Consider the following 14169-nt stretch of genomic DNA (forward strand, 5'->3'; position numbering starts at 1 on the left):
TAAATGGCCGGTGTTTACAAGTTGGACATTACGTCAACAAGAGGAAAGTTTCAAATTACTTTTACCAGACTTTTATACAAGCCTTTACATTTTGATAGCTCTGTGAATTTCCAGTTTCTTGAAACGCCATTCTGAGTTAAAATCATTTCTACATGTACACTATCAATTTAACAGAGCTTAAACAAATTTCCAAAAACGGGTCTGACATGTACCTCATGTAGAACTGGTTAGATTATGTGAACTTGCAACGGAACTACATGTAATTTTCTATTCTATATCACTAGGCCCACGCAAGCTCATCTTCGCTAGCCAAGGGTTTATGATCTGCTCCGCTTCTCTACAAACCCTTGGCAGATTTAGTGTGATTTTCGTAGCTTTGATTGGCGCCTTCTAGCGTATGGAGAAAACAACTCTGTTTGGATTACATCATGCGTATCCAATGAAAATGCGTGTTTCAGCTACTGTTTAAAAGTGGTTTAGAAATGGCTGCGCTCGTTGTTAAAAATGGCTGTGCTCAGAGAGTAACGCAATGTGGTATGCAAATCATTCAAAATATTAATAATAAATTTAACTGTCTCTTAATTGTATACTTGAAAAAGAAATCAATGAGAATATCATTTAGAAAATAAACATGTGTGAACCCATGAAATATATGTAGTCGTTGAGTCTACGTGTAAAAATAACCCCACGTGTGTAAGGTGAATTCCAAATTGAGGAAAATAGCTCTGATGCAACTGTCTAAATCTGGGATAGATAGAAGATAAAACAACGAATTACAAGAGATGTTTGATATTAAACTTATGGTACGGTACTGTATTAAATAAAATGCACTTCTTTACGCAGATACGAGTCTGAACTGCGCACGTGGCATCATTGGTTTGAATATGTATTTGATACACGGCCGAGTGACAGTTGTAGGTATTTAAATTCCTTTGTTTTTCACGTGATCTAACGTAACACGTTCTCTGATTGAACAGTGGACTTTCTCTGTGTCCAATCATATGCTGAAAGTTGAGACTACAAAAATTGCACTAAATCTGCCAAGGGTTTGTAGAGAAGCGGAGCGGATCGTAAACCCTTGGCTAGCAAAGATGACGCAAGCTCCGGTCAGCTCAGTATATTCCGATTCCGTTACACTACAACAATATTATTAGTAGGGGAAATAGTCCCGGAGAATCGACACTGTACGATGTTTGGGGCCAACGATCTGGTGGGGGAGGGAGGGGCACATTGCATTAATCATTATTCTCTGTATTGAAGCACAAATATTTCGAAAAGAAAGTCAACAGTCTCGTTTAAAATCAGGATTTCGCAAATTCTATTGTCGTTATAACGATCTAGTTTGCCAATACAACCTATCATTGGGTCAAATGTTGTCTGATGTGTTTCATGCCGATAGTTAGGTCGTTCTTGGCAAACTGATTTTGACTACGGATAACTTCGTTTACCGAATCAAGATATAGGGTTCACGGCGGGTGTGGCCGGTCGAAAGGGGATGCTTACTCTCCTAGGCACTTGATCCCACCTCTGGTGTGTCCAGGGGTCCGTGCTCGTCCAACTCTTTTTTGTATTCCTGATAAGAGATATGAAATTGATCACTGTTTGTTATCTTCACCTTTCATGTAACAATACCTCCCAGGAGCTTCTTGATTTTAGCCTTCGTCACTCCTCAAATACATATTGCTGTTGCATTTGCTGCTCCATTGAGTTCACACAGATCGCCGTCACGAATCATCAATAATCACCCCTTCCTTATTGGAGCGATGGCTCATTGGTGTTATTGACTGGATCACTGTTACACAGCAGAAGAAGTTTATGGATTCATATTAGAATTGATGGATAAGGTTTTGGAGCAAAAAGAATTGAAATCAAATCTAATTACAATGAATTACGAAAAAGAAGAAAACACTCCCATAAAATGTCTCCAGCTCCTCAAACTTCTGAACTTACTCAGAAGTACTGTATATTTCAAGATGCCAAACAATTAATTCTATTAGATTTTAAAATATTTGGAGATAATTAAGGTGACTGTGTCATATAAAAACACTGCAATATAGGCATGCAATTTATATATTTTATAATAATTGATGTACATGGACCACAGATAAATTTTGGAGATGCAATTTACAGTTATATCATTTATTTACATTTTAAATTTGTTTTATTTAGAATCTGTATTAGAGTCTCAGGTTACAAGAAATCCTTCATAATTACAGTGCTCTTTAGGAAATGCTCCCCTAATTTATGTCACAGCAAATGAGGGTAAAACTACTCTGATTTCCCACCAAGAGTCTGACGTCTGACTAGGTTGATAAACTGTCTGTAGGCCATAAATCTTGATAGCATGTCTGCAACAGAATTGTATACTGTATTCTATCATGAGTGTATGTACTTGGAAATGTTTACACACAAATGCCATGTTGTGTTTAGATTTTAATACATTTAAATACAGAAGGTATTTTTCATTATCATTGTTTTACAAGTTGATATCGAAGTCCTCTGAGACCTTTCCTCTCTGGATACATAAATCCATGGATAAATATAATATGTATCAATTACAACAGATTTAGACAAACCATGTCAAAATATGAGTGTAGAGAACTGCACTTCATGTGTATATATCTATGTACATTTGTAATCTGGAACAAAATGTTCAAATTCATGACAATAAAGACACCCCTTGAATGTACATAGCTACAAATTCCACAAGCACACCAATCAAGGAAAATTCCTCTCTGGTGAAGAAGTATTATTCTGAGAAACAATTTCTTCCTCTATAACATCAGGTTCAAACTGATGTCCTACATTTAATTTACTTTCTGCTGATGACATTTTAATGTTGATGCTTATAATGTGCCAAAAATACACAATGTGTCCTACTGACCTCATCATCAGTGCTGCCCTCTAGATAACCCAGCAGGGAGGTAATAATTTTTTTCAATATGGCAGCTCCCAAGATTGAAAAGATTAGTTCATCTTTATGAAATATCTCCCTACTGAAGAAAGCTACTCCTTAATGATTTTCAGAATTCATCATATTCACCCAAATGACAAATTTAACCCCTTTGTCACATTTTCATGTTCACTTTCTTTAATACATTAGAGGTTGATTTTTCTCTTGTCGAAAAGGCCCGAGATATATACGATTTAATGACAGCATCACTGAGAAAGAGATGGAACAGATGAGAATCGATGATGGGTGTTGATGTTTTCTGTTCCCAGTACATTTTTCATACTGAGATCTGTGTATAATTTGTTACACTTCAATTACATGCAGATGGTGATGTCTCAATGAGTGACAAATTCTTCAAGGGACGTAAAACAAAACATACATGTATTTGAATTTCGAACTGTTATTTTGTGTATATGAAAAATGCATCTCACGGCCCCGTTGGCTGATTGCCAAGACTGACTTATTTAGGAAATGTCGTTCAATTTCAAAACGATATACATGTAACTGGAGCTTCTTTACACGGGCATATTGAAGAGAGTGCGTTAGTGCTCCATGAAATATATGTTGACGTTTATAGGCTCTAGGTATATCATCTCAGAAACTTTCATAAACTGAAAGGCATTTCTTAAATATTAACATTTACTCCATCAAGTGTATTCATACGAGGTGATTAGTCTATTTATACGAGGTGATTAGTCTATTTCAAAATTGGACACTTTATTAGATATTAACCTTCAGTTACACTTGATAAGAATGTTATGGGTAAAGGAGAGTGCATGTTGATATATTTTCATTTCAAGTATAGAACGCTTCCTTAAGCTTATTCTACAAGTTTGAATGAAGCGACCTCATTTTCGAACCATCCACCAATTTAAAAACTGTGTATACATGTAGCTTGTCTTTGACCTCAACAATACATCTGCTATACTCGATAACTTGTATTGTTAATATTTTCTCGTTCAGTAATCCCATTGAAATAGAATAAACATATATACTGCTAGACTAATATATTACTGAGCTCGAAAAAATAAACATAATAGGTTTATACATTCGACAGGGTACGGTGCACCTTCTGTATTTCACGGAATTACATCCAAAAGTATACATGTTTTCGAAAAACGAAATGCATAAAGGATTTAAGGTCAAAATCCAATTTTAGAATTATCAATGATCGGGGGAAGTAAAAATAGAAAATGTTTTTTTTTTAATTATTTGGGGTCTATTATAAGTGCGGTCACACTATGCGATTTTTCTTTTGAATTTCTCATAAAATTTGATTTAACCTGATTCGTACCATGTGGACACCCAAGTAGAAAACCAATTAGTCAAAAACAAAATCGGAAGGTTGATTGAGAATCGGATGGCGTCCGATTTTCAAACGACTTTTGGGTGAAAATTATGACGTCAAAGTTACCTCTCCTGCGGTACATGGACTGCTCTTGTGTTTTATTTTTCAATTTACATACCTTAACAAAAAAGAAAGAGAGAGAGAGAGAGAGAGAGAGAGAGAGAGAGAGAGAGAGAGTTGGTGAGGTATCAATGAGTGAAAAATTCTCCAAAAGCAAACCATACTGTAAACCAAACTTTTATTCGTGGCTAACTTATTTCGAGATTCACATGTGGTAAACTGGTTCGCAGCGAGTAATTTTCGCGATCGAGCCTTTTTCGAGCCTATGACAGACATTCAAGAAGTGGTTTGCGACGAGGAATATTCGGAACGATAAGGTTCTCGCGAAATCTTCTCGCACGTGAATAGAAGTTGGTTTATTTGAATTTATCATTGTTATTCCGTGAATATGAAATATTCTCAGTCGGTTGATTGCCAATAGACTGGTTTATTTAAGAAATGTTCAGTTTTTTAAAGTGTATCAGAAGTATAATTGGAGCTTCTTTACACGGGCATATGAAAGGGAGTGCGTCAGCACTTCATCAAATATATGTTGACGTATAGAGGCACTTAGTAGTTGTAACATGTAGAATGTTCCATTATCACCTGCATATGGTGTTTATAACTCTCAATGGAGCTTGTTCTGCGTATGATAATTTTTTTAAACATTAGATTTTTCTGTCACATTACATGAAAGTATACAAATCATAATGTATCGCACAAAATAAAGTTCGTAATACATAATTACACGTAAATGGTATATGAATGCAACGAAATAGTGTACTATGAAAATCATGTACTAAATAAATTGATACATTATATGAAAATGATATAGAAAAACATAAAATCATGTACTAAATAAATTGATACATTATATGAAAATGATATAGAAAAACATAAAATAATGTACTAAATAAATTGATACATATTGCATATATATAAATGATATACGACATAAATTATATATGAAAGCAGTACAAATTATTAGAATCATACATATATGTAATAATGTACTAAATGAATTCATACATAATACATAAATTATATAAGAAAGCAATGAAGTAATGTACATTATATATAAATGAAATATGAAAGCATTATATATAAAAAACGATATATGAAAGACACCAATCTCTACCTGTAGGGCACATCTTACTTTATGCGTATGATAAATTTTGATATCGAGGCAGGCTACTGACAAACAAGTTGATGTTACAGGGGTTTCTACGATCTCGTTTAAAGTCAGCATTTCGCAAATTCTATGGCCTTTATACAATCTAGTTTGCCAATACATCATATCATTGGGTCAATTGCTGTCTGACGTGTTTCATATCGATTGTTAGGCCGTTCTTGGCACACTGATTTTAACTACGGATTACTCCATTTACCTGATCAGGATATAAAGCTCGCCTCGGCGGATGTGACCGGTCGACAGGGGATGCTTACTCTCCTAGGCACTTGATCTCACTGTGGTATATCCAGGGATCCGTGTTTGCCCAACTCTCTATTTTGTATTCCTTATAGGAGTTATGAGATTGATCACTGTTCGTTATCTTCACCTTTCATACACTTTCAACAACTGAAAGGTATTTCCTATATTTACAATTTTTAAATCAGCTAAAAATGGAAACGCTTAGCTTAAATATTTGCATTCACTTCGTCAAGTGTGTTCATGAGATACTAATCTTCAGATACACTTAGTAAGGATGTTATGGGTAAAGGAGAGTGAATGTAAATATATTTTCATTCGAAGTATTGAACGATGCCTTATTCTACAAATTTTGATAAAGCGACCTTCATTTTCGAATCATCAAACAATTTAAAAAATGTGTATAGCGCGTCTTTGACCTCAAAAATACAATTCCTCCGAATCGATAACTGATATTGTTAACATTTTATCGTTTCAGTAATTCCATAGATACATAGACTGGGTGGGTGGGTGGGTGTGTGTAATATATCTCTGTTATACTTTAATAATTGTAACTATATGTATGTAGGTGTAGTGACGTTGTACATGCAGCTCACGGGATAAGGTCTGTGTGGACTCTGTTTATGCTATAAATAAATGTATTCTATGCTGCTTTTAACCAACAACTTTTTTTTTGACTTTTTTTTCGTTCTAGATTGTATTAAACGTGTTTTAACGATATCTGATATATTAGAAATATTCCTCTTCAATATCACAAAAAACTGGGAATGTTTGGTATTTGTACAATCCTCGAAACACACTGCTTTACCATGTACCTGTCAACTTAATGTTGTGCTTATTTATGTATGTCTCTATGTCATGTTTATTGCCTTGTGAGAATATTTTTTCTACTTTTTCGATGTTAATTATTGTTTTGTTAGTTTATTATCTGTGGTATTTTATTATTTATACAGAGAAAAAGACAAGCAAAACCAGTTTAAACTTTATTTGGCGAGTATCGGCCGTGGCATAAAGCAAGAATTTGTGGGATGCCATTCAATAACAACTCATATGGGCAAACCTACACAAAAAGCAACATCAACACAAATGCAACATCAATCAACAAGTTCAGAAATGACCAAAAGTGTCCAAGCTAGCCTAAAAAGTTGCCAAATTTAGGACTACTTATGCAACCCATTGGGATGCATTTATCAAAATAGCAAAAATCTTTGAAAAAATTAATAACCAGACTCCTAACTGAACCCAATTTCAAATCAATTAAAAAGCGCTTTGACAGCCAGCTTGCCTAAGAGTTTGTAAAATGTAGATAACGGTATATAAACTAGAATGGGACCAGTCAACATAAATTCATGAGAAAACCCATTACAAATCTTGACGAAAATGAGCTGAATCGATGTTTAGGTATTCAAAATAGCAAGACAGCTATGATGGGCCCCATTACATTGCCAAATTTTAAAACTAATTTGGGTACCAAAATATGTGGAAGCTCCCCACTGCACTTGTGTCTATATAATACCAAATCAGATAGATGACATGGTAACTGTAATTGAAAGCCTAAATGAAAGCCATGACCAACATTGTGTCCATGGGTTGTTGAGGAGTATATAAACAATAACAAATTGTTGATTCATTGACAATGTGACAATATAAACACCCGAGACTAAACTGCTCATGATGCATCTTCCAACCCCTAGCACCATGTTACCCCAGCCGCACCCACTCGAACATCATGCATGTATATTTAAACCACCACCAAACTAACTTAGGATGATATGTCAAGGAAGCCTATGTACAGTAAATAAAACAATTTTCAACTCCCCTTTCTGACTTCAACTATATCACTATCTGCAAAGAATCTCAACGACAAGAGCAATGTACAATGTACTTGAATTTCAGACACATTGCTAGACAATGATAAAGTCCAGAATACACTTGTATCATCAGGAATGGAAATTCCTATATATGTATATGCAACTTGTACCTGTTGACCATCCAGAGACAACAGACTGCACGTGGTTGCACCCTTGGTATGGAAAACTGTTGCTTGTCCCAAGAGTGATGACCAAATCTCACAATCAGGCATGTCATATTTTGATCGTGTTCCTGTAATTGGTCCAGCCACAGCTCTGATGCAATGCTCATGAATCTTATCCTCTATGCTTAAACCCAGTTGTGTTTAGAGATGGTCCACTTCCTGGAGGGATCTCAATCACTCGAAATATAAAAACAGCATCAGTTAATCTGCCATATTTCATTTTTTTTAAATAGATACAATACATCAGGCACGTATAATAGATTGGGAAGGGGGGTTATTGGCAATTAATTAAAACTGTTATATTGGATACGCCCCCCCCCCCCCATTTTTAACATTATTGGGTTTTTTATATATATAGAATGGTGAACAAGAACTAAAAAGTATGTAACTCTTGGAATTTAAGACTTGAACCCATGTAGTGGAGGACGACCCCCCTCCTCCCCCGCTCTTTATAGCAATGGAAACTTTGGAGGGGTGTGTGTGTGAAAATTTAGTAATAAAGACTCATTAAACTTCCTTTTCTGTCCCCAATATGAAAGGCGATCTAGGTGCCTGTTATGGTGAAAGCCGAGACTCTGCATGTCTTGCCTGTGAGAGTCCGTTTTTATTATCAAAGTATGACTCAACAGACGGATGTGGGATAACATGATAATCCATGCGAGTTATCCACTGTATCAAAGCAGGCGACACATGAAATTATTTTAATAAAAATCACTCACCTCCAAATATTTCAGAAGAAATAAGCAGGCGAAATTATAACAATTTAGAAGGTAGAAAGATGATGGTCTTAATAATGCATGGCTGAGGATCTATAGATTACCAGTTCCAGCCCAACCAGGTATTTTTTGAAGATGAATATACCTGAACAATCAAAAGTCACATATCAATTTCATGAAACCACGTTACTGTGCATACGGTACAATCATACCGACACATGTAATTAGACAATATACAACCATCCGTACATATTGATTGCCTAATATTCTAAAACTCTTAAAGCGATTAATAGATAATTAGTTATATAATATCAATCGAACTAAAAATTTTGAACAGATACCACAATACAATGGCTATCACAAAAAGATACTTCTCAAATTATTTCTTCGACTGCTCTGGTTGAAGTCAGCATCAGAAAGGAGGTCGATCCCGATGTGATGCACATTTGTACTTATTTATTGGGGCCCCAATATCCCGCACCCGAATTTAATGCGAGTATTTCTCGTAAAATAAAGGCATCTATTTTATATGAAAAATAGATGCTCTTATGATTGTTTGGAATCCTGCAGGAACTTATGTAAACATATCTCTTATTTTCTACCTTGCAAAATCTGAAATTTTAAAAATGTATTTCTTCCAAAGCCTTTAGTCATATCAATTCATTATTACTGGAGTGACATGTCAGGCATGAATAGAGGATAAGTTGTTGAAAGCTGACTTGTATAGAATTTTTGACGAGCAAAGAAAGATAGATAAATTAAAAAGAATAAATAGTTTTACCCGATATTCTTAAAACTATCTCAAATGTTTCCCCAGTCTTCGATTTCTTAAATCGTAAGGTTGGGGTGAGGGTGATGCGAAACCTTCGCTACATGGGTTCAATTCAAAACTTTCAAGCTTATGTTACTGCTATCAAAACTAGTGAGGAGAGGGGGCAAACACCCAATATATCTTTATTTGCATATGCAAGTGACAGGTATGACTATTACCACGGTAAATGCAAAATACAAGAAAACTGACACAGTCAGCAAGGGCCCCGCTAAGAGTTTTTAGAGGAAAGTGACATCTGTATTTGATATAGCAATGTTTGGGGCTTGTATATATGTTAGAATTAATAATATATAAAGATACATTGGATTGCCATTGTGGAAAAGGAATTATGAAGCATATTTATGAGAGACTTATGCAATTTAAATTACTTCTGTTTGACACAAACTCATCCACAACAGAGTGCAACAAAATCCCATTGTAATAGGGGATTCAAAATGGATAACTGGTACAAAATATGGTACATACTATTCGAAAAGGATTATGAATTTGACATATTGATGTCTTGGAAAAGGAAATTCTGACATCGGGGCTCTAAGCGTTTTCGAACACATTGTCATTTGATAAAAGTGTTCTACATTTTTAAAAATAGAGATTAATATAGGGCGAAGCCATCTCACGGCCCGAAGGACCGTGAGAGCGGAGCTCTCCCTATAGGTAACACATATATACATGTTTAAAAGGAAAATATAGAAAACTAATGAAAAATTAAACCATACTTATGGAACTTGAAAATTTTGGTCCCAATGGCGTCGATTCGAATACTATCGCGTGGACATGTATTTCTCCATTTTGAATCTCGTGTACCCAAGTTCACGTCGTACTGAGATGTTACATAAAATCCGTAAAAGCATGTAAATCTTATTTTCTTAATCATATACATGTAGAATCACTCCTAGATTAACGATTTATTGTACAATATTTCCTTCAGATGTATGTTTGTGTATTTGCTAAACACCGACGCTGAATATGACGTCACAATGCACTGTTTACATCAGTTGCATAGCGTTTCCTGCGTTCAATGAATAGGCGGATCAAAAATGTCTAAAGTTAGAATACTTTGATTGAGCTCTGTCCTCACACGTTAGGTGCTAATATTTCGGGATATTTTTTGTCCTGTTATGGATCTAGATACTAATGCCAATATTTTTTGCTTCGCCCTCAAACACGGTCACGCCGTAAGACATATTATGTCTTTACATACATAGGTGAGAAAGTTTCCATTATTCCTAGCCGAGACATACCATGTATGCGCAAAAAATTCATAAGCAAATATCAAAATACTCACGTAGAAAATGTGGACCTTACCGTCAACAAGCGCAGTGAAACACGCCATTTCGAGATTTTCGCCGACGAAAGCTCGGTAACAGTAATGAATAAGGTACACTCATTTTGTATCTATTTTGTGACTTTCTTTATTAAAAGGAACAGTTCTCTAATGTGTAACGTGCAATTACTACATAATTCAATAACTTGAAGCATGAAACAGTTTCACTTTGCAACCGGATATAAGAAATTTTATTTCGTATTCCGATCCCGATCGAAAGTTGTTGACTGGGAATGACGTGTTTTAATTCAATATAGATCTACATGTAACATCAAGCATTTTTTATATCACATTAAAAAAATATATATATATATACACATACTCAATGTTGTAGAGTTATTTCTTGTAAATTTTCTACATATCAACACAATGCATATCATAATTCAAATTGAATTATCTCCCTTAGACAGTGGTAAATAAATACGGTCATAATAAGAAAGATGATGACATTCAAACAGACAGACAAAGTGACATGACTCCAAAGTCTATAGGTATCTTCCTCTTATTGTAAAGTATTTTTGTACAAAATTTGAAAACTGTACAATGAAAACTGTTTGAGTTATCGTGTCAAAAAGAAAGTGTTCATAATAACAAAGATAATGACACACATACGGACAGACAGACAAAGTGACATGACCCCAAAATCTATAGGTGTCTTCCTCTTATTGTAAAGTATTGCTGTACAAAATTTGAAAACTGAACAATGAAAACTCTTTGAGTTATTGTGTCACAAAGAAAGTGTTCATAATAACAAAGATCATGCCATACAGACAGACAGACAAAGTGAAATGACCCCAAAATATGTAGGCTTCTTCCTCTTATTGTACATTATTTCTGTACAAAATTTGAAAACTGTACGATAAAAACTATTTGAGTTATCGTGTCACAAAGAAAGTTTTGACGGACGGACAGACAGACGAACGGTCGGACGGACGGACAATGTGATTACTATAGGGCTTCCCGCATTTCATGCGGGGCCATAACTAGTATATTTTTAGGAACGGTATTGTGTATTTTCATTCACATTTGTGTACAAGTCTGAATAAATTTGCACGTCCTCCAGTGTACACAGCTGACTATGCTAGCTGCAGAACTGTAGCTCTCTGAAAAAATATTGTGACGGAACAGAGAGGTCCGTCACAATATTTTTTCAGAGAGCTACAGTTGTGCAGCTAGCTGTATGCTATGTACTTAAGTGTTGAGTTATGTTAAATAGGTAGTATAGTTGATACTTCACGAGCTTTCTTACCAATCGATACATTACATGTGGGCAGATTGGCAAATACATTTTATTGGGACTAAATTGATGGGCTGATGTCTATTCCTTAAACATATATTTCTTTTAATTGAATCTTGAATGTTTTTAAAATAGAATAATAATTGCATAGATCTTTAAAAAAAAACAAAACTCGAACAATCTTCAAAAAATAAAAATAAAAAATTGATGAATTAATGAAATTATAAGTAAATCCGTAAATGTGATTTTTTTTTTTTTGAAATTCATACTTGGCTTTACTCTTCTCGTTACATTTAATTCTTATTATATAGCTTACATATAATTTAAAACTTCGAGAGCTTGTGTTTTGTAAGCGGTGTGGTTTTATGGTTACGTAATACTTCCTGTCTTCACGTGTGTTTTGAAATGCACGGGTTTTACGAGGATTTGTCATTTCGAAGCGGCATGGTTTCTCTCCAAATTCTACCTGAAACTTGGCCAAATGGAGACGCACCCCACCCCCCTCATATTAAGAATTGTTACTTATTCTTTCATTTATTGCAAAGTAAATTTTTTTTTTAGAAATAAAATAAAAATTGCATAGATCCAATCAAACTCAGGCTTCGATAAATCAATGAATTCACTTTCGAAAAATAATGGGGGAAAAACAGATTTACATAATTCATTTTGCCAATCATTTCATTTGAAATCTAATAAAATGTTGGATTTCGTGTCCGTGACTGACTTCATTTGTTTCGGTAAATTTTCATGTAGCATGATTTTTAAGGTTGCGTAATCTGTGCGACCGAGTTTTGATAGCCACGGTTATGACTATGGTCTCTTTATCAACACTACGAATGACCAAATTAAAGATGTAGTACACACATTTCCTCTCTCGTTTAAAATAAGAATGTTGTTGTGTTATCCTGGCAAGAGAATGCATATACGTTGTTTTGTGGATTTAAAAAAAAAAATCTTTTCCCCATTTTTTTTCCCCATACTTTGTTTCATATACATAACTTATGCATGCAAACCATGCAATTCATGATGTAATTCGTGATGGCTTTTTAACACCCCCCCCCCCCTTCTGATGCTACTTTAAAATAAAATGATCATCTTCCTAACAATCAGTAATCTTAATTACCCTGTGTAGATATATGTATGGCAAGCCCTTTTACTATTTATTCGTAAAATAAGATATTTTTGTAAACAAGAGAGATATCTCTATTGGTTAAAGAGATAACTCTGTAAGTTAGAGAGATATCTTTTTATGCTAGGGAGATATCTCTTTAACCAAAAGAGATATCTCTTTTGTTTAAAGAGATATCTCTTTAAACAAATGAGATATCTCTTTACGCTTGGGAGATATCTCTTTCTCTTTGAGAGATATCTCTCAAAGCTAGATAGATATCTCTCAGAGAGAAAGAGATATCTCTCTAGCGTAAAGAGATATCTCTCTATCGATGTAAAAAGAGATATCTCTTTAAGTTAGAGAGATATCTCTTTAAATTTTCAAAAAGAGATATCTCTTTAACCTAAAGAGATATCTCTTTAGATTTCTCCCCCGGTGATAATAATGACTTCTCCCTGTTGCATTGTCAGTGAAATGATGTAACCCTATTTTTTAACCAAGCAAAATACTTCTAGTGTACAAATGGCGGGAAAGGTTGAAGAGGTGGTTGGGGTAATATTGTCAAGTTGCCGAGAGGCGAAATCTAGTCTAGCTTGCATATTTCATCAATTTATTGTCTTTGTTTTTTGTTACCTGTATACATTTCACATGCGGTAAAAGCAAAATCTTCCCACGGGATTGCAGTCATCAGGGTGTTGCGAAAACGCGGAACGTTAATATAAGAATTTACCAGGCATTTTACAAGAATTTTGAAATTTCGGCATTGACATAGGTGTTAGCGAGCAGTGACACCTATGGTAGAGAATAAAGAGAACACACGTGGTTTATAACCCCCCCCCCCCCCCCCCCCCCGTGGCAAAACGTCATTAACGCATATGTACATGTATTTACACATAATGCCGTGTATGTGTGTACTTACAACAGGGAGTGTGATATGTATAAAACAATAAATGATGATTCATGATCTTATTTAGTCAACAAGTTAAACATCTTGTGTTTGATTTATCATTTTTTAACTAACAGGAGACTTAGTAACCGCAGCACTCCAATCCTAAATAGGGAGAACTTCTGGCAGTTAATTTTTAAACTAAATACTTGTATAGCTTAACATTTGGATTAATAATGAGATTCAATTCAAGCATAAA

The sequence above is a fragment of the Ostrea edulis genome, chromosome 4 (genome assembly GCF_947568905.1).
Source record: "Ostrea edulis chromosome 4, xbOstEdul1.1, whole genome shotgun sequence".
In the NCBI taxonomy this organism is placed as follows: Eukaryota; Metazoa; Mollusca; class Bivalvia; order Ostreida; family Ostreidae; genus Ostrea; species Ostrea edulis.